The following is an 18,252-nucleotide window of genomic DNA, read 5'->3' on the forward strand; positions in this document are numbered from 1 at the left end:
TACCTTCTTTCAAATTTGAGAAGGGTCAGATCTCACCTTTTTGAGCTCTATCCTGCTTTCCCTGTTTAAAACTGCAGCTCCTTTTTTCTTTTTCCACAGTACTCATCATTCTTTTAATGTACTGATTTACTTTAACATGCTTATTGTTAATTATTCATTTCTCTCCAATAGGATTTAGGGTCCACAAGAATAGGGAGCTTTGTTTTGTCTCTCCAGGTACTTAGAACTGCACATAGTAGGCACTAAATAAACATTTGTTCAATGAATTTTAGATAGATTGAAACTGCAATTCAAGTTACCCATCTAAATCTTTATTTTAAAAAAATTGTATCATGCTGCTATAAGAGCAGAGGAGAAGAATCAGTTCTGTGTGAAGGAAAAGATGAGGGACCAGTGGAGGGATAATAAACTATTAACATAGTATCAGCTAAAGATAAGATTTAAGAAGACAAAGTTCCCTAGTAACTGAACTCTGTCAGAGGTAGGGGAATCAGGTAGAGTTTAACTGGGTCTGCAAGGAGGAAATGGATTTTGATATTTAAAGAAGTGAAAAAATATTCTAAGTAAAGATACAAGCAGAGTCCAGAGACTGTGAAAGTATCCAGTACATTCAAGGAATAACTAGGAAACTAGGAAACTTGAATTGAAGCCATATGTTCGTAGCCTTGACTAGGTTGGTATAGAGTTTGGGTGTCTCCATCAAAGATAATTTTTAAAAATATTTTTAGTTGTAGATGGACACAATATCTTTATTTTTTTAATTTATATGTGGTGCCAAGGATCGAACCCAGTGCCTCACACATGCTAGGCAAGGGCTCCACCACTGAGCCGTGACCCCAGCGCTCCATCACAGATTTTTGAATAACAGGGTGATGCTGTTAGAGCCCTCTGCTTTAGGAAGATGACCTTTGGGGCATGAATGAGAGAGGCGGGAAGCCAGAAGATTCAGGATGATAGATCTTCATTATTTGCTGATGTGGCTCATCTGCCCTTCTATATCATACACATCGTAAAGTTAAAACTACTGTGCTTTGATAACATTCTTCTAGATATCAGTTATATTAAGTTCCTTTTACACTTTCTCTAACCCCTCAAAGTTAATTTAAGGACACAAAGCCATCCAAAGTCAGTTGTTATAGGACTCTTTACTTTTAAAGGCAATTTAATATTGATTTTCTGTGTAGACTGGAATAATACGGGCTCACATGCAGTTCCCCCAGTGCCTGAAGAGATGCCTGCTGAAGCCATGTGCAGCACCTCACAACAGAGTAAACGGCTCTGACGTGTGTCCTGCCTGCGCATATCAGTGCTGGCCATATCTGCCAGTGGCAAAGCAAAATTAAATGGGATTAAGAATGCTGAATTGTCTCAAAATTAGAAACTAGGCAAGAGTTCCAAGTTTCAAATGCTAACATTCTAGTGTGTAAGGCATCTCCCAAAGTCCCTGTGCAAGATTATCTCTGATTTTAGAAGTCTCAGGCTTTCTTTGTCCTGGATTTACACACCACTTTTCCCAGAAGAGAAATTCTCATTGATGACATTGCCTTTCTTCTCCTTCTCCTTCTCCGGATGTGGGTCTCTCTCCTTTCCCAGGCTGTTCTTGAACTCCCAAGCCCAAGCAATCCTCCTGCCTTCTTGAGTAGCTGAAACTATGGGTGTGCTCCACTTTGTGTTTTTTTAAAGCACAGAGTGAAAAGAAAGTTTTAGATGAAGAGGCTCAACCTTCTGGGTTAGCCTTGGGAAAAACAAATCAAAATGATGAAGCAGTTGGTATTCAGGCATCTTGTAGGCTAGATGGAATCCTTTATAATTTAACAACTCATTAATTTCTGAAATCTTTCAAATAATGATTTACTGAAAACTCTCCCATAGTGGTTAAAAGACTGGGTTTGAGGTTAGTAGCCTAAATTTGAATCCCAGCTTTGCCATACACTAGTTTGTGAAGTTGGCTCTTGGATTTTATCTGTAAAAGGAGATCGATGATATTTCTTTTACTGTATCTTAAGGCTTAATTGAAGTAATATATGGTTCCTGGCACAGAGAGAGCTTTGAATAAATGTCAGTGTGGTGATGATGACATTGATTGCATTGAACCAGACCCTAACGAGGTTAACTCACCTTTCTGTCCTCAGTGCCTCCAACAGTCTAAGACAGATGCTTGCAGATGTTCTCTTTCCCGTTCGTTCCAAGATTGGTTCATTTACCAAAAGCAACAATGAATGAATGTTCAGGAAATCCTCATAAAAGACTGAATGAAGTCCTATAAATCAGTATAAGTGATATTTTAGACTTGCTGACTGAAGGCAGACCTAAGTAATGGACTCTAAAATACTTAATGCGAAGACACCATGTATTATGACTTTCACATAGGAAAAATATACAACAGGATTGCATTTTTGTTTAATATATAATATACATTTTATGTCACTTTTATAAAACTAATATACCTAGATTTTGACTTCAAGGGAGTTTATAGATGATTCAGTAAGTGCCAGCTTTTTGTGCTGTTTTGTGATACTGGGAATTGAAGTCAGGGCCTGGCACAGGTTGGGCAAGTGCTTTACCCTTGAGCCACACCTGCAGCCCTCAAGTGCCACTTCTTTAGGACATCCATAAAAGCAGATTGGTTCTTTAAAAAGTAAGTTGAGAGTGCCGATAACTTTGAAATTATTGACATTGGGTATCATGCACCTTAATAAAATAGTACATTTCCAAATAAAGATCAAGTTCATTTTAAGTAAAGCAACCTGTGGAATTAGTATTTAAAAAAAAAAAAAAAACACAATGGATATGTGCGTTACAAAAATATTTATCACAGTGTTCCTTAAAATAGTAAATACCCCAGTACATTTGTTATATAGATTAACCTACTTCAGCAGTGTATTTTGTCCATATCAATATGACTCCTGCCTCTTAGCAGCTTATAGTCTATTGGGGAGGTATGTATCTAAGACAACCTAAATCTTTTATGGTAAGTACTGTACATAAAAAATATTTACAGTACCCTTCTGCAGGAATGTAAAGGAAAACCCACAGTAGCTTAGGGGACAGTCAGGAAAGTTTCCCTTTAGGGGTTACTTTCTAGGCAGATTCTTGAACATCTAGTTAGCTAGGAAAAAGAGCTTTATTCCTCTCTTGTCCACAGGGGCTTCTCTATATCGCAGGAGGTTGTTTGAGGTAGCTGGGGCATCTACTTTGAAGACTTGCAAAGGACAAGCTGCAAGCATAGACAAAGAATGGGTCACGAGAATCTCATATGCCATCTACAAGGAGCTTGGGTTTTCTGCCCTGTGCAGATGGGAATTAACAGGTGTTAAGCCCAGGAGTGGCATGGCCAGTTTTACTCTCAGGTTGATGTTGGCAGAGGTTTAGAGGAAGGATTCCATTCATAAACAGCTTTACCGAGTATTTATAATCAGATGGCTCATAGGGTTCACTCTTTCTAAATTTCAAGTAACTCACTCAAACGGAAAGAAACTGCTTCCCGGACCCAAGGAGGAAGATAGTTGTATCTTCCTCTTGAGGAGCTTAACACATCTTAGGTTCATATTCAGAGGGAGATTGTTTAAAGGTCAAATAAATGTAAAGACTCTCTGGCGAGCAGGGCAAGTAGTTCAGCGCTAGAGCATGTACTTGACATGTGCAAGGCCCTGGGTTCCATCCCCAGCTCCAAAAAGTAAATAAAAGCAACTTTGGAGACAGATTTTAGGTCAAGGTTGTACACTTAGCCAAGCACATGTTCTCTAATAGCCTTATTTGTGAGGGTTAGTTTTGGTTTTTGTTGTTGTTGTTTTTATTTATTGGGCAGAGACTCAGTATAGTCGTAAACTTCCCCTTGATTTTAAAAACTACTATTTTTACATACTCTTTGAATTGTCAAAGTATATTTTCAAAAGGAAAAGGATGATCAAAATATCAGTTTTTCTGACTACCTAAGAATACATTTTGACTACTAAATGAGTAACCCTTTGAATGTTTGTCCAAATAGTTCTTCAGCACACTGTCTTAGTCTGCTCTGGCTGCTGTAACAAAAGACCTCAGAGTGGGTGACTTACAATAGCAATTTGTTTTCTCACACTTGGGGCAGCCAGAGTCCAAGAGAGGTGCCTGCCCGTGTGGTTTCTGGCGAGGGCTCTCTTCCTGGCTTGCAGACAGCTGCCCTCTTGCCACCTGCTCAATGGCCTTTCCCTGCTATGCTTGCTCTTCCCCTTCTTCCCAGGTCACCAATCCTGTGGGATTAGGGCCCCACCCTTATGACCTCACTTAACCTCAGTTGCCTTCTAAGGACTGTATATCTCCAGGTATGGTCACGTGGAACATTAGTGTTTCAACACGTCGATTGGGAGGTGGGGTGGGTAGAAGACATAATTTAGTCCAAAACAGAGGCCAGATAGACCCTTTTCAAAGAAGTAAATATAATCTTAAGTATATATAGTTTAATTTTGAAATCTTTGAGTCTCTAAAAGTGGTTATGCTTAAGGAAAACTGTTCAGGGCAACAAGGAGAAACAGTCCCAAACAAACAAATAAAAAAGAACTTGCTAATAGCTGTGACATTTTAGCAAAATTGCATGCTAGATAATCCTTCATTAACTGTAGGAAGGTTTATTTTCAAAGCTTTTATTTCTGCATGTTCTATTATCTCTAGTGCCTGGCATTGTAATCGTGTAGCAGGGAGTGAAAAGTTATAAATACAGAGCTCTTACAGTGCCTTCCTATATTTGGTGATCAGTGGTAGGCAAAATTTGCAGAGGCTAAAGGTGTCTTAGTTTTTTCTTTTATTTGGCTTTAGAACAATTAAAGTGAAGATTGCTGAGAACTTTAGTTATAAATTGAACTCAGGCCATTCATATGTGTCAATCTGAATAAAAGATTTTTAAACTGAGAAACATGCCAAAATCATAGATTGAGTTGAAACAGAACTTAGCAGTTGTCTGAACCAGCCAGGCACAGTGGCGCATGCCTGTACTCCCAGCTACTCAGGTGAGGCAGGAGGATCACAAGTGAGAGGTCAGCCTGGGTAACGTAGTGAGGCACTGTCTCAAAATAAAAAATCTTAAAAGGACTGGGGTGTAGCTCAGTGGTAGAGCACTTGCCTCCCATACAAAGCCTCTGTGTTCAATCCCTACCACTGCTAAAAAAATAAAAATAAATTAATCTAAAAAAGAAGGAAGAGAATAAAAGAAAGAATGTCTCAACCAGCCCAATACCAGGAAACTGGGACTTAGAAAAAAAATTAAATAACTTGATCAATACACAGAGCAGAACCATTTAGGGGCCAAGGTGGGACTAGGATGTAGGACTTCTTTCTCAGTTAGAATTCTTTCCACTATACCATGTTACTACCCAGCTGGCAAGGAATTCACTTAGGTACCAAGGCACAGCCCACGAAGCTTAAGTTACTTGGGAACAACTTAAACTCCTTAAGCCCATCTTAGATCCATTCCAAATCTAAAATTCTGATTATAGAATGTAACAAAATATGTGAAACATGGATTAATTTGTCAACTAAAATGTCAGTTTGTTCATTCTATTACTTTTCTATTTCCTTTTTTTAAAATATATTTCTAAAGATAGACAGCGGCTGCCTCTTTTTTCCCTTTATAATGACATGAAGCTAATGTCAGAATGATCTTTAAAAAATATAAGAAACAATTTTATTCCTGTTAGTATTCTTTTGATTACTCATCGCAATTTGTTGGACTTAAGGCAGTCGTTTTACCCTTTTGACTATATATTAAGTGGGGTAAATGTCTAATTTTATAAATTTTATATTATACATTTAGCGTTAACCTAGCATTCACTGAGTCCAAATCTGGGATGTTCCCCAAGGGGTTGTCCTTAGCTTTCTCTTCCCTCTGCAGTCTTCTCTGGAATCACTGCAGTTCCTTAAGCTTCTTTCAACCTACACAAGTGATTCCCAGATCTGACCTGGCTCCAGAATCCGCCCTCGCCCCCATCTCCACTCCTTTCCACCTGCTGTGCGTCTCTACCTGAACACCCATCTAGCGCCTTAAAATCAAGTTGGCCAGAAAACACTCCTCATCTTCTCCCCATTAAACTTGTTTCTAACACAAATTCTCTATTTTTGTTCATGGAACAAACATCCTTCCTGTCATTTGCTGTGGAGCCTTGGAGCTAATTCTGTCTTTTCAGGGCTGCACAGCCAATCAACAGCTGCCTTCATCATGCTACTATCATATGTTTCTTGCATCCAGATTCAAAGAGTCACAGTGAGATATCTACCTCCGCTTTCAATTTTAGTGCCAGTGTTCTAGAATAAACTGTCTTTCTTGCTTGAGAGCCCTCTCCTGATCCCCCTGCTTCAGTCTCCCTCTATTCCAACTTAGTCCTTAAAAATCATCTTTTTCCCCAGTCCTGGGCATTGAAACCAGGGGCACTTTACCAATGCACTACACCCCCAGCATCTTTTATTTTTTAATTTAGGGATAGGGTCTCATGAAATTGCTCAGGGTGGCCTCAAGTTTGCAATCATCCCGCTTCAGGCTCTGGAGTTGCTGGGATTATGGGCTTGGTTCATCACACCCAGATTGGCTACCACCATTTCTTGGCTGGACTTTTGCAATAGCTTCTTTCAGATCTCCCTGGGTTTTTTTGTTTGTTTATTCGTTTTTTAAAAGGATTTTTATATGTATGTATTTTAATTGTGAGTGGACACAATACCTTTATTTTTTTATTTTTATGTGGTGCTGAGTACCAAACCCAGGGCCTCACATGCACAAGGCGAGTGCCCCACCACTGAGGCACAACCCCAGCCCCTGTTTATTTGTTTTTAATTTGTTTTTTAACTGGTATATAAAAACACAAAAACTATACATATTTGTGGGGTACTCTGAGATGTTTCAGTACATGTATGCATTGTATAGTGTTTAAATCAGGGTAAACATCTATCTCTACAAACTTTATCATTTCTTTACAGTGAAAATATTTAAGATCTTTCTTCTCACTTTTTGAAATACACAGCACATTTTTATTATCCATAGTCACCATTTTATGCACCAGTGTACCAGAACTTCTTGTCCCCATCTAACTGTACTTAGAACCCACTGATCAACCTCTCCCCATCTATCCCTCTCCCCGACTCTTCCAGCCTCCGCTAGCCACCATTCTACTCTCACCTTCTTTGAGATCATCTTGTGTAGATTACAGATATAAATGAGATCATGTGCTTGTTTTTCTGGGCTTACCTTACTTCACTTAACATCACGATCTTCAGTCCCATCCATGTATTTGCAGATGATAGGTTTTTATCCTTTTTATAGCTGAATAGTATTCCATTGTGTACCTGTACCACATTTTCCTTATTCATTCATCAATTGATGGGCACTTAGGTTGCTTCCATTTCTTAACCATTGTGAATAGTGCTTCAAGAAACAAGGGACTGCAGAAGTCTCTTCAACATCCTGGTTTCACTTCCTGTGGATAAATACTCAGTAGTGGGATTGTTGGATCATATGGTAGTTCTACTTTTAATTTTTTGAGGAACCTCCATATTGTTTTCCATAATGACTGTCCTAATTTGAATCTCACCAAGGAGAGTTCCCTTTGCATCCTCACCTGCTCTTGTTACCTTTTCTTTCTTACAATACCATTCTTGCTGCAGTGGGGTAATCCCTCATTGTGGTTTTGATCTGCATTTCCCTGGTGAATAGTGATGCTGAACAATTTTTCATGTACTGGTTGATCATTTGCATGTCTTTTTTTGATAAGGGTCTATCTAGGTCTGTTGCTCATGTTTTAATTGAGGTATTTCATTTTTTGCTATTGAGGTTTTTTGTTTTTATTTTTTGGTTTCTTCTGCATCTTGGATATTGACCGTCTTATCAGATGTATTGTTTACAAACATTGTCTCTCTTCTGTAGGTTGTTTCTTTTGCTGATGCAGAAGGGTTTTAGTTTGATCTAGTCTGATTTGTCTGTTTTTGCTTTTGTTTCATGTGCCTTTGGGTCTTGCCCCCAAACTCCTTGCCCATTCCAGTGTCCTGAAGCATTACTTCTGTTTTCTTCTAGCAGTATCATAGTTTCAGGTCTTACATTTAAGTCTTCAATCTATTTTGTGTTAATTTTTATAACTTCTGAGAGATCAAGATTCAATTTCATTCTTCTGCATATGAATATAGATTTCTCTCTTTCTTGATTTTTTTTTTTGACCTTGCTCCTATGCAATCTGTTTTCCACAGAGCAGTCAGAGTGACTTTTAAATATAGGTCACATCCCTCCCAAATTTCCTCAGTGGCTTTTCATCTCACTTATAAAAAAAAAAAACAAAAAACAAAAAACAAAAAACCAAAGTCTTTTTGTATATTGACAAATTTTAATTGTATATTTATGGGGTACAAGTGATATCTTACATGAATATAGTTTGGAATGATTAAATCAAGAAAATTGACATCTGTGACCTCACTTTTTTTTTTTTTTTTTTTTTTTTTTTTTTTTGCAGTGCTGGGGATCGAACCCAGGGCCTTATGCTTGCAAGGCAAGCATTCCACCGACTGAGCTATCTCCCCAGCCCTGACCTCACTTTTTTTTTTAATTCCTCCTGTCCAACTGAAACTCTTTTTTTTTTTTGGCACCAGAGATTGAATCCAGTGGTACTTAACCAGTGAGCTACACCCCCAGCCTTTTTTAAGTTTTAATTTTAATTTTAATCTTAATTTTTTTAGAGACAAGATCTCACTGAGTTGCTTAGAGCCTTACTAAGTTGCTGAGGCTGGCTTTGAACTCGCAATCCTCCTGCCTCAGCCTCTGGAGCCGCTGGCATCACAGGCGTGCACCATCACACTAAGCTAAAACTGTCTTTTTTGCCCAAGAGCTCCCCATTCTCCTAGTGTCATGGTCTCTAGTAATCATTTTGCTTCTGTGGGTTCAGTTGTTTTAGAATCTGTGCCAAAGTGAGAAGATACAGCATTTTGTCTCTCTGGGCCTGGAATTAAAATTAAATTTGTTCCATGAGGCCTTAGCTCCCGTCCATTGCTGCATCCCCAGTACTCACTCTGCTGTACCCAATCGGCCCGCTGGCTTCCCTCACTTACACCAAGCAGTCTTGCTCTTTCCTCTGCCTGGACCACCCTTCCTTGCCAGGTGTCTTCAGAGCTTTTTTCCATCTTCAGTTCTCTGCTCAACTGTTTCCTTATCAGAGAGAACTAGTCTGCCAATTGACCCTGCTTCATTTAAGTTTTTCTTCTTAATATTTATTAGTAAATGCCATATCCACATTGATGTGTCTTCCTGCACTAGAACATAAGCCCAGGAAGAACTTAAAGCCTTGTTCAGTGCTGGACACATATTAGCTACTTAATATACATTTGCTGGATGAATGAATGTGTAAATAAATCAGTGAAGTAAATAACCAAAAGTAATTTAAGAAAAATGTTAGGAATCTTTAAGAATTTTTCAATACAGAATATGAATGAATATTAATCAAGTTCGAGAAACCTTAAGAGTAAATTATCATTAGGGTGTATTATAATTATTCAGAGTTTTCATATCCCATGTTTGATACATATGATTATAGTGTATAATAAAGACTTTAAAAGCTGGTGAAATCTGTTAGAATAATTTGGAATTTATGCAGACAGATGAGCACCATTTTTGTGCTGGTCTTGATTTTAAGACCCATGTAAAGTACCTTTTTTGGAAAATAAATGTATAATTGATCTCAGGTTGCTGGCCTCATATCAAAGTAGCAGACAGAACAAAGATATTCAGTATTAAATTTAAAGGACCCAGAGGAGCCTTTCCTTTCTAATCTGTCTCTTAACCTAAACATCTGTTTTTTAAGGGATGGAGAAAATAATATTCTGTAATAAACCAAAACAATTGATAGTCATACATTTTAGCATACGTAGGTAAAGCCATGAGGACTGACTAGAAGAATCTTCTTCATATAATTTAATGTCAGTTGACCTGGAAGTGGTCTAAAGGTCATCGTTATTATGATCATCAATAAACCTGGCCACTTCTGCATTATTTGCCAAGTAGAACTTAGATGACTGAAAGGTCCCTTTCCAGCTATCAAATGCCACGATGTCTATACACAGTGGTCTGTGTGATCACAGTGCATAAAAGCAACTGTCATCTAGTTTCATTTTGAAAATGAAAGTACTATCAAAGCAGTTTTCTTACCTCGTAATAATAGTTAAATATTGGCGGCAGACTGAAACAGCAACTAACAAAAATAAGTGTTTTTTTTTTTTTCTTGCTTTCTTTAAAGATAATTCTTTTCCAGTCTGTAAGGAGAGTTGCATGGTAGGAATAGAGGGTTGAGGAAAATTGGCATTGTACTAGTCCTAACTATGTGACTTTGAAAAAAGGTAAGTCACCTGCTTATACTTCATTTTTTGCTGCTATAAAATAAAATTTTTACCTGCCTTAGTCTACCCTCTGGGAGAAAGATTATGAATAAAATAAGTAATTTATAGTTATTTGCACTTGTTCACAGTTATTTACTATGAAGCATGAGTTCTGGGATCCCTTATTTGCCCCAGACCCTTCAAAGACCCTTCCTTACCCATGCTATGCAAGCACTCCACCACTGAGCTACATCCCTAGGCTTTTTCTTATTGTTGTTTTGTTTTGAGACAAGGTCTTGCTAAGTTGATGAGGCCGGCCTCGAGGTTTTGATCCTCCTGCCTCAGCCTCCCAAGTCTCTTCAATTACACATATGCACCATTGCACCTGTCTTCTGTTCTTTTCCTTAAAGAAGTCTCCAGTTCTCAAAAGAACCTGAATCCACCACTGTATATTAAGGCTATGAGATCTTTTTGATAAGAATAATGACACAGAAATCCAATCTTGCATTAAATTAGCATTTTCTTGATTATCCTCCAAAACAGCAAATTTTTGGTGTTCCCAAAGTCTTAGGCAATGTGGTTCAGGGAAAAGCCTTCAGGACTAGGAAATGAGAAGTCCTGGGTTTTAATTTGAGGTAACACTGCCACATAGGTGTGATGTAGCACTTAGCTTTCCTGAGATTCAGTGTCAAAAAAAAAGGGGGGGTGGGGGTTTGAAATGGCTAATCTTTAAAAATTTTTTCCAATATGAAACATTCTAATACTTATTCCCTTTTTAATGCTAAAATATTCTGGAGTACTCAAATTAGTTGGCTCCAGGTTTATTGTTGAAGAGGTGTTATTGAAACATTTGAAAGGCAACTAAAATCCTCTGTGAATCATCTTACTCCAAAGCTTCTGGGAAAGGGGAAATTATGAAAAAAAGTATATTTCTATTCTACCAAGTATTCTCTCTCAAATTGTTATAATATCTGTGAAAAGTAATTTACTTGATTACCATTGTTGGCAGATTTCCATTTCTTAGGGAATGAGTGAAGAACACTATTTTATTCGCTTGTCTCTGATGAAATCTACTCTAAGCTAGCTGGGTTGTCTCATTGGCCCAAGGGCCCAAGACCCAAAAGTCTACATTCTTGGCACAGTTCTCAATTATCACTGTAAATATAACACTTGAGGTTGCAAGAGGTCAAGCAAGAGGGAAAAAAATGAGTCTGTGCATATCATTTTAGCTAATTCTTAAAATGCTATCCTCTTGGAAGGAAAAATATGTCTTGTTCATCTTTTGGGAGGAAGAAGAATTCAAATTATCATTTTCAGTTCCAAGAGTGGAATGGAAAGCGAAGGTGATTTCAACAGATTTTTATGGAGTATATGCTATATAAAAATGCCACAGGGCCCAGCAGTTCCACTTGTAGGTGATTTATGCTCCAGAGAAGTGAAAACATGTCCACACAAAAACTTGTACACAAATGATTATGTCAGCATTATCCAAAATAACCATAGTGGAAAGAGCCCAATTGTCCATCAACTGATGAATAGGTGAGAAAAAATACTGTCTCTTCATATAATGGAATATAATTTGGCAATAACCAGAAGTGAAACACTGAGCCAGACTGTAAACTGGCTGAATATTGAAAACATTACGCTAAGTGAAAGAAGCCAGCTGTAAATGACCACATTGTATGATTCTGTTCTTATGAAATATCCAGAGCAGGGAGATCATATGGAGACAGAAAGCAGATTAGTGTTTTCTTAGGATGGAGGTCAAGGAAGGTGATGACTACAAGGGGTTTGTTTGTTTGGTAATGTAAATGTTCTAAAAGTAACTGTGGTATTATCTGTTAATATTCTAAAAGCCATTGAGTTGTTTGCTTTAAATGGGTAGATTATATATTTCAATTACATCTCACTAAAGAGGAGTTTTTTAAAAAGATAACTTGAGGATAAAAGGATAGATCCAAACAGGGACTTAGACATTACCCTACTCTGAAGAAGCACTTGACATCCAGAGTGTTGATACCTGAGTATTTAAAACTGAAGGATACAAGGATAGAGAAGATGATAGGTTTTATAGAAAAGGATGACATTTAGATGGACTGTGAGAGTGGTTGGTATGTGGACAGTGTAGACAGGGGAACCAGCACAAAGAGATCAAGTGTGAAAAGAAATGAAAAGTCTGCATGGGTATATGATGGAATAGTAATTCATTTTTCCCCCAATTACTGAGTTTTAGAATTCAGGTTAGAGTAGTTGTCTGAAGCCAGAACTGATTGTTAGTTAAAGAAGAGTTTTTCTTTATACTGTAGGAAGGATTCTGCATTCTTTGTACTTTGAAGGATTTTGAGCAGAAATGTGATATTATCTGAACTGTAAGCTTTAAGAAGATGATTATGGTGATAGTGTTTTTAAGATGAATTCCAGAAAAGATAGAATAGAGACTGAAAGAGCAGAAACAGAGAAGAGAAAACTGATGCCACAGAATGGAAAGTTTTAAATGTGTAGGAAGAAATGTTTGATGCAGAATTGAGGATTAATTGAGTGTAAGGGTCAAGGGAAAAGGAAATGTCTAAGTTGATGTGAGGAATTTGTGAGCCTTGTAGGGGAGAAGCCAAATAGATGTTTTAAAACATGGGACTGAGGCTTAGGAGGTTGGGATCGCCAGTGACATAGTGTTATTTAATACCGTTAAATGGACAGAAGTGAAGAGAGCAGCTTACAGTTATGCAGAGCACTTGGCAGGTCCTTGGAGAAACACATCATTTAGGGATCAGAGAGAAGCAAAGGAACCATAGCAAAAATAGTTCATGAGACAGTTTTTTGGGATGCCAGAGACATGTATGGAGAAAGAAGGGGGGTGATGAAATGGAAGTAAATGGAAAGCACCCTTTAGGTTTAATGCCTGAACTTCAGGAATATGGGCTTTAGAACCCCTACAATGCAGTGGTCTAAAAACAAGAAAAGATAAAATGGAGAAGTTTAATTCCTAGAAATCCAAGGAAGTTCATTTTAAGACATTTGTAGAGATGTGCAACCAAAGATGCAGAGAATATGCATTTTTCAAAATTCTGTAAAAATGAATAAGCATTTAAGGAGAAGATAAATAGTAAGCACACATGGCCATAGCAAACATCTCTTGCATTTGAAACTAGGCATGAGGATGGACATATGCTTTATTTAAAGCCAGTTTCCTAGAAATGTAGTATCCAGTGTTGTTTAGGGTCATAAGGAATATTTTAGTTCACTGAAGGTATAATCGGACTGCAATAGCAAGGTGGACATGTAAACATTCCCACAATTGATTGCTTAGTGGTTAGGTAAAATGTAATGATGTTGCATGTAGGCAAGTTTTAGCTGCCAGTTGATCTAAAGCCTTCCACAGCCACAGAAAGAATCAGAGGGAATAACAAAAATAATCAAAAAGTACAGTTTATAAATGTAAGCATGAGAGGAAATTTGGGATATCCTCAGCAAGAAAAACATGAAAATGGAAATACTGTTTTTCCAATTATTTTTCCTATAAGGTCTTCATCTCCAAAGCTAGCCGAACATCCAAAAATATTTCCAGTAAACACAAGTTCTAAATTGTTATATTCATTGATCCAGTAACTCTACTTCTAGAAATCTGTCCCAAAGAAAGTCTCCCAAGCACAGATGAGTAAATACACAAAGATCTTCAAAACACTTTGTAAAATAATGCAACAGAACAAAGACCTGAATATAGCCTTGTTTCCAGCTGTGGAGAAACAGTTGTGAATGAGTTGACTCCATCGAGAAGTCATTAAATGATCTCTGTGAACAGTGTTTGGTGATATGGCAACATGCTCATAATAGCAAATGAGATTAAAGAGGTAGACTGAAATTATATGTAGATCTCAGCTGTATAATGAAAGAAATAATGACATGAAGAAATAAATATCCACATGGAGACAAGTATGCCCATTGTTAGTGGGGTTTTTTTTCTGGGTTGGTATTATGGATTTTCTAATAGTATATATAACATATATATAACAGTATATATATAAATGTACACATATATACAATTCAGACTTTTAGATTTTCTACATTGGGCATGGACTTCTTTAACAGACCACTGAGACAGTTATTACTCCCAAAATGGGAGAAATGGCTGTGGGAGAGCCTCAGAAAGGGAGGTAGCTGAATCAACCAAATCATCATGGCTATCAGAGGAGCCACTGAAAATATAAGCCTTCCTGACAGAGAACCAGTAGCACTGCCGTGTGCTGTCATATTAGTCCCATCTGCCGTTAGCTTTTATTGAGTCACCCTGGATGCAAATAAACCAGTGGAAGCTCAATGTAGATTCTGAGATCTACTGACACGTTTGTTTCCTAAGTACTGCCTGTGAGAGACTATGTCGTGTCTTTGTTGTAAAAATCATGGATTTACTTTTGTCATCCATGGATGAAGATATAATTTTAACTTTGTAATATTACATTTGTAAATATTTAAAACTACCACGTTAGCAATTACTGCTTCTTCCTTTGTCGTCGTCCTCTTCTTTTTTTTTTTTTTGAGACAGGTGCCTCACAGTGCGGTCCAGACTGACCTCAAACTCCTGTGCTCAAGAGATCCTCCTGCCTCAGCCTCCTGAGTAGCTGGGACTACAGGCATGTGCTAACATGCCCTGCCTTAATTATTGCTTCCTTAATTTTGTTCCTATAATTATATATCTTTATCCTTTTTTCCTCATAGGTGCACCATAAGTACAAAATACTAAAGTTATAGAAGAAAAAAGAAGATTGCTGCTAACATGAATCTAAACAATACATTGCATTTTGTGCCACATACAAAAAGGTATTGTCCATAGATTCATGACTTAGCTTTCTCCTAAAAACTGGAAGTGGATTGTGTTTTCTGGCTTTTCTGTGATGAATTTTTTATTATCTTTGTAAGAAAAATGAGAGGTGAAGTAAAAACAGAAATTGGGATAAATCATTCTTCTATAACAATGTTTGTTTCAAATTATTTCCATATAAATTATTTCCACATAAATTTTCATTATTTTCAGTCATAGCTTACAAAATGGGAATTTACTTGGTTAAAAGAAATGGTCTTAAAGTTTCTTGATTCCTGTTATCAAGAAATGTTCTCTAGAAATATGTATGTGTGTCCATTTTTTGTTGATATTGATATATATAAATGGTTTCTGTGTTTGTCAGCTTTCCATCACTATAGTGAAATACTGGAAATAATCAACTTATAAAGAGAAAAGGTTGATTTTGTCTCATAGTTACGGAGGTTTCAGTCAGCTCTCTTAGCCCCCTTGCTTTGGGTCCATGGTGCAAGCTCATAGTAGTGCAGACCTACATACTTCATCACCAGGAGGCAAGGGAGTGAATGATGAAGGGAAGTGTGGTCCCATTGTCCCCTTCACGGGCATGCCCCCAATGAGTTAAAGACCTCCCACTAGGCCTCTCCTCTTAAAGGTACCACTCCACAGTAGTTCCAGGATGGGGAACAAGCCTTTGACTCATGGGTCTTTGGTGGACCTTCAAAACATAGCAGTTTCATTTCACCTTTTGTCTAATTACAGAAATAATAGGATTTTCAAAAAAAATTTCAATACAGATAAGCAAGAAAGAATTAAAAATTTACTAGAAATTCCAATACTTACTTCAGATAATATACAAGCAACTAAGAAATCCAGACTTGCAGGTTAAAGAAGCCACATTTCCCATCTCCACTATCACAGTCTTTCTGTGTCCCACCTGCTTACTCCTTTTTTGCTAAAACAAAATAAACAAAAAAGAAACTGTCTTGTATAAATTCCCAAAAGGGCATTACTGAGTCAAAGGACTTACACATTTCAGCAATGTGTTAGAGTGACTATTTCATTGTGTTCTTGCCAAAACATTTCTTTTTTTCTATTATTTTGCCAATTTGGTAGGTGATATAAGGTGTCTTATTATTTTAACTTTTACTTAATTGATTACTAATGAAGTTACATGTATTCCATACCATTAGTGACCACAGCTATTTTTTAAAATTTCCTGTTTAATTCTTTTGAGTTTGTTGATGTGTATGTTCATGTATGAGCTCACCTCTCTGATAGTAAGAATGACTTTTAATGGGCACACAGTTTGCAGGAACTTTTCCACTTCATTTGTGTACACACACATATATAATTCTTTATGGAAGTATCATCAGGATGAAGATAATAAACACATCCATCACTCAAAAGCTTCTTCTTGCCCCTTTCCAGGTCTTCTCACACCCACCCTGCCCCTAGGCAATCCCTGATGTGCTTTCTGTCACTATAGGATTTCCTCGTGTTTTATATAAATGAGATCATAAAGTATATACTTCTTTTTATGTGACTTCTTTCACTCAGCATAATTGTTTTGAGATTCACGCATGTTGCAGCGTGTATTAATCGTTCATTTTATTGCTGAGTTACATTCCTTTGTGTGTACCATAGATTGATTATATATTCATTTGTTGATGGACATTTGGGTTGTTTCCAGTTTCAACATGAAAAATAAGCCTGCTGTGAACTTTTATGTACAGGACTTTGTAAAGATATAGGCTATTATTTTTCTTAGGTAAATGCCTAAAAGTGAAGGGGCTACAACGTACAGTAGGTGTATGTTTAACTTTTTAAGAAACTAGCAAACTGTTTTTCCAAAGCGTTCATACCATTCTGCATTCCCACTGGCAGTGTGTGAGAGACCCAGTGACTTCACATTCTTGCCAGTGCCTGGTGTGGTCAGTTCTTTTGATATTAGCCATTCTAATAGGTACGTAGTAGTATCTCAGTGTAGTTTTAATTTGCATCTCCTACGGAGTAGATGGCAAGCATCTTTCTCTTGCCATTCATTTATCTGCCTTGATGAAGTGCCTTTTCAGATATTTTGCCCAGTTTAAAAAATGGGCTATTTTCTTAACTATTGAATTTTGAGGATTCTTTATATTTTTAAGCCCATTATGAGATATGTTTTGCAAAAATTTTTCTCCCAACATGTTGCTTGTCTTTTCATTAAGTGTCTTTCAAAAAACAGACATTTTTTAATTTTGATGAAGTCTGATTTATCAGTGTTCCTTCTATGAATTGTGCTTTTGTTTTTGATGTCAAGGCAACAGCCCTCACAGAATGAGTCCTAGGAACTGTTTCTTTTTTTCTGTTTTCTGGGAGAGTCATAGAGAAGTGGTGGTGTTTCTCCCTTAGATGTTTGGTAGAATCACTGATGAAGCCACCTGATCCTGGAGTTTTCTTTGTGGTGGGAAGATTTTAAATTATGAATTCAATTACTTTAATAGATACAGGGTCAAGCAGATTTTCTATTTCTTCTGGAGTAAACTGTGGCAGTTTGTGTCTGTCTGTCTCTCTCTCTTTTTCATTATATTTGTCATTTCATCTAAGTTGTTGAATTTATTTGCATAACATTGTTCATGGTAGTCCCTGATTACCCTGCTTCTGTCTGTGGAACCTCCACCAATGTCACCTCTCTCTGTCCTGATATTAGTAATTACATTTTCTAACTTTTTTATCTATGAATCTGGTAAGAGATTTATAAATATGATTCTTTTTTTCAATCAACTTTGCTTTCATTGATTTTTTTCACTTTTGTATTTTTAATTTCATTGATTTCTGCCTTAATCTTTATTATTTCTTCTCTCTGCTTACTTTGTTTAATTTGCTCTTTTTCTAGATTTTTTTTAATAATGCAAGCTAAAGTCATTGATTTGAGACTTTTATTCACCTTATTCTTTTCTAAGACCAGAGTTTAGTGCTATAGATCTCCCTCTAAGTTCTGCTTTAGCAGCAGCATACAAATTTTGATACAATGTACTTACATTTTCACTCAAATCAAAGTATATCCTGATTTCTGTCTTGCTTTGTTCTCAGACCCATGGTTTATTTTAAAACATGTTATTAAATTTTGATATATTTGGGATTTTTCAGATAGCTACCTTTCAGAT

General features: G+C 37.0%; 1 protein-coding gene across 5 annotated transcripts in view; it reads left to right on the plus strand.

The window, feature by feature from the left end:
• The window catches only part of Taok3 (TAO kinase 3), a 170,605-nt gene that overhangs the window by 63,175 nt on the left and 89,178 nt on the right, over window positions 1-18,252 (plus strand). For 2 of the 5 annotated variants that reach the window (XM_047560812.1, XM_047560813.1), the window contains one exon: window positions 15,025-15,126. The exons of 2 other annotated variants lie outside the window; for them this stretch is intronic. The gene's annotated coding sequence lies outside the window, so the exon portion shown is untranslated. Of the gene's footprint in view, window positions 1-10,232; window positions 10,333-15,024; window positions 15,127-18,252 lie in introns of all 5 variants that reach the window. One more of the 5 variants, XM_047560814.1, reaches the window with a different exon arrangement.

Source organism: Sciurus carolinensis, chromosome 8, assembly GCF_902686445.1.
Source record: "Sciurus carolinensis chromosome 8, mSciCar1.2, whole genome shotgun sequence".
Taxonomy (NCBI): Eukaryota; Metazoa; Chordata; class Mammalia; order Rodentia; family Sciuridae; genus Sciurus; species Sciurus carolinensis.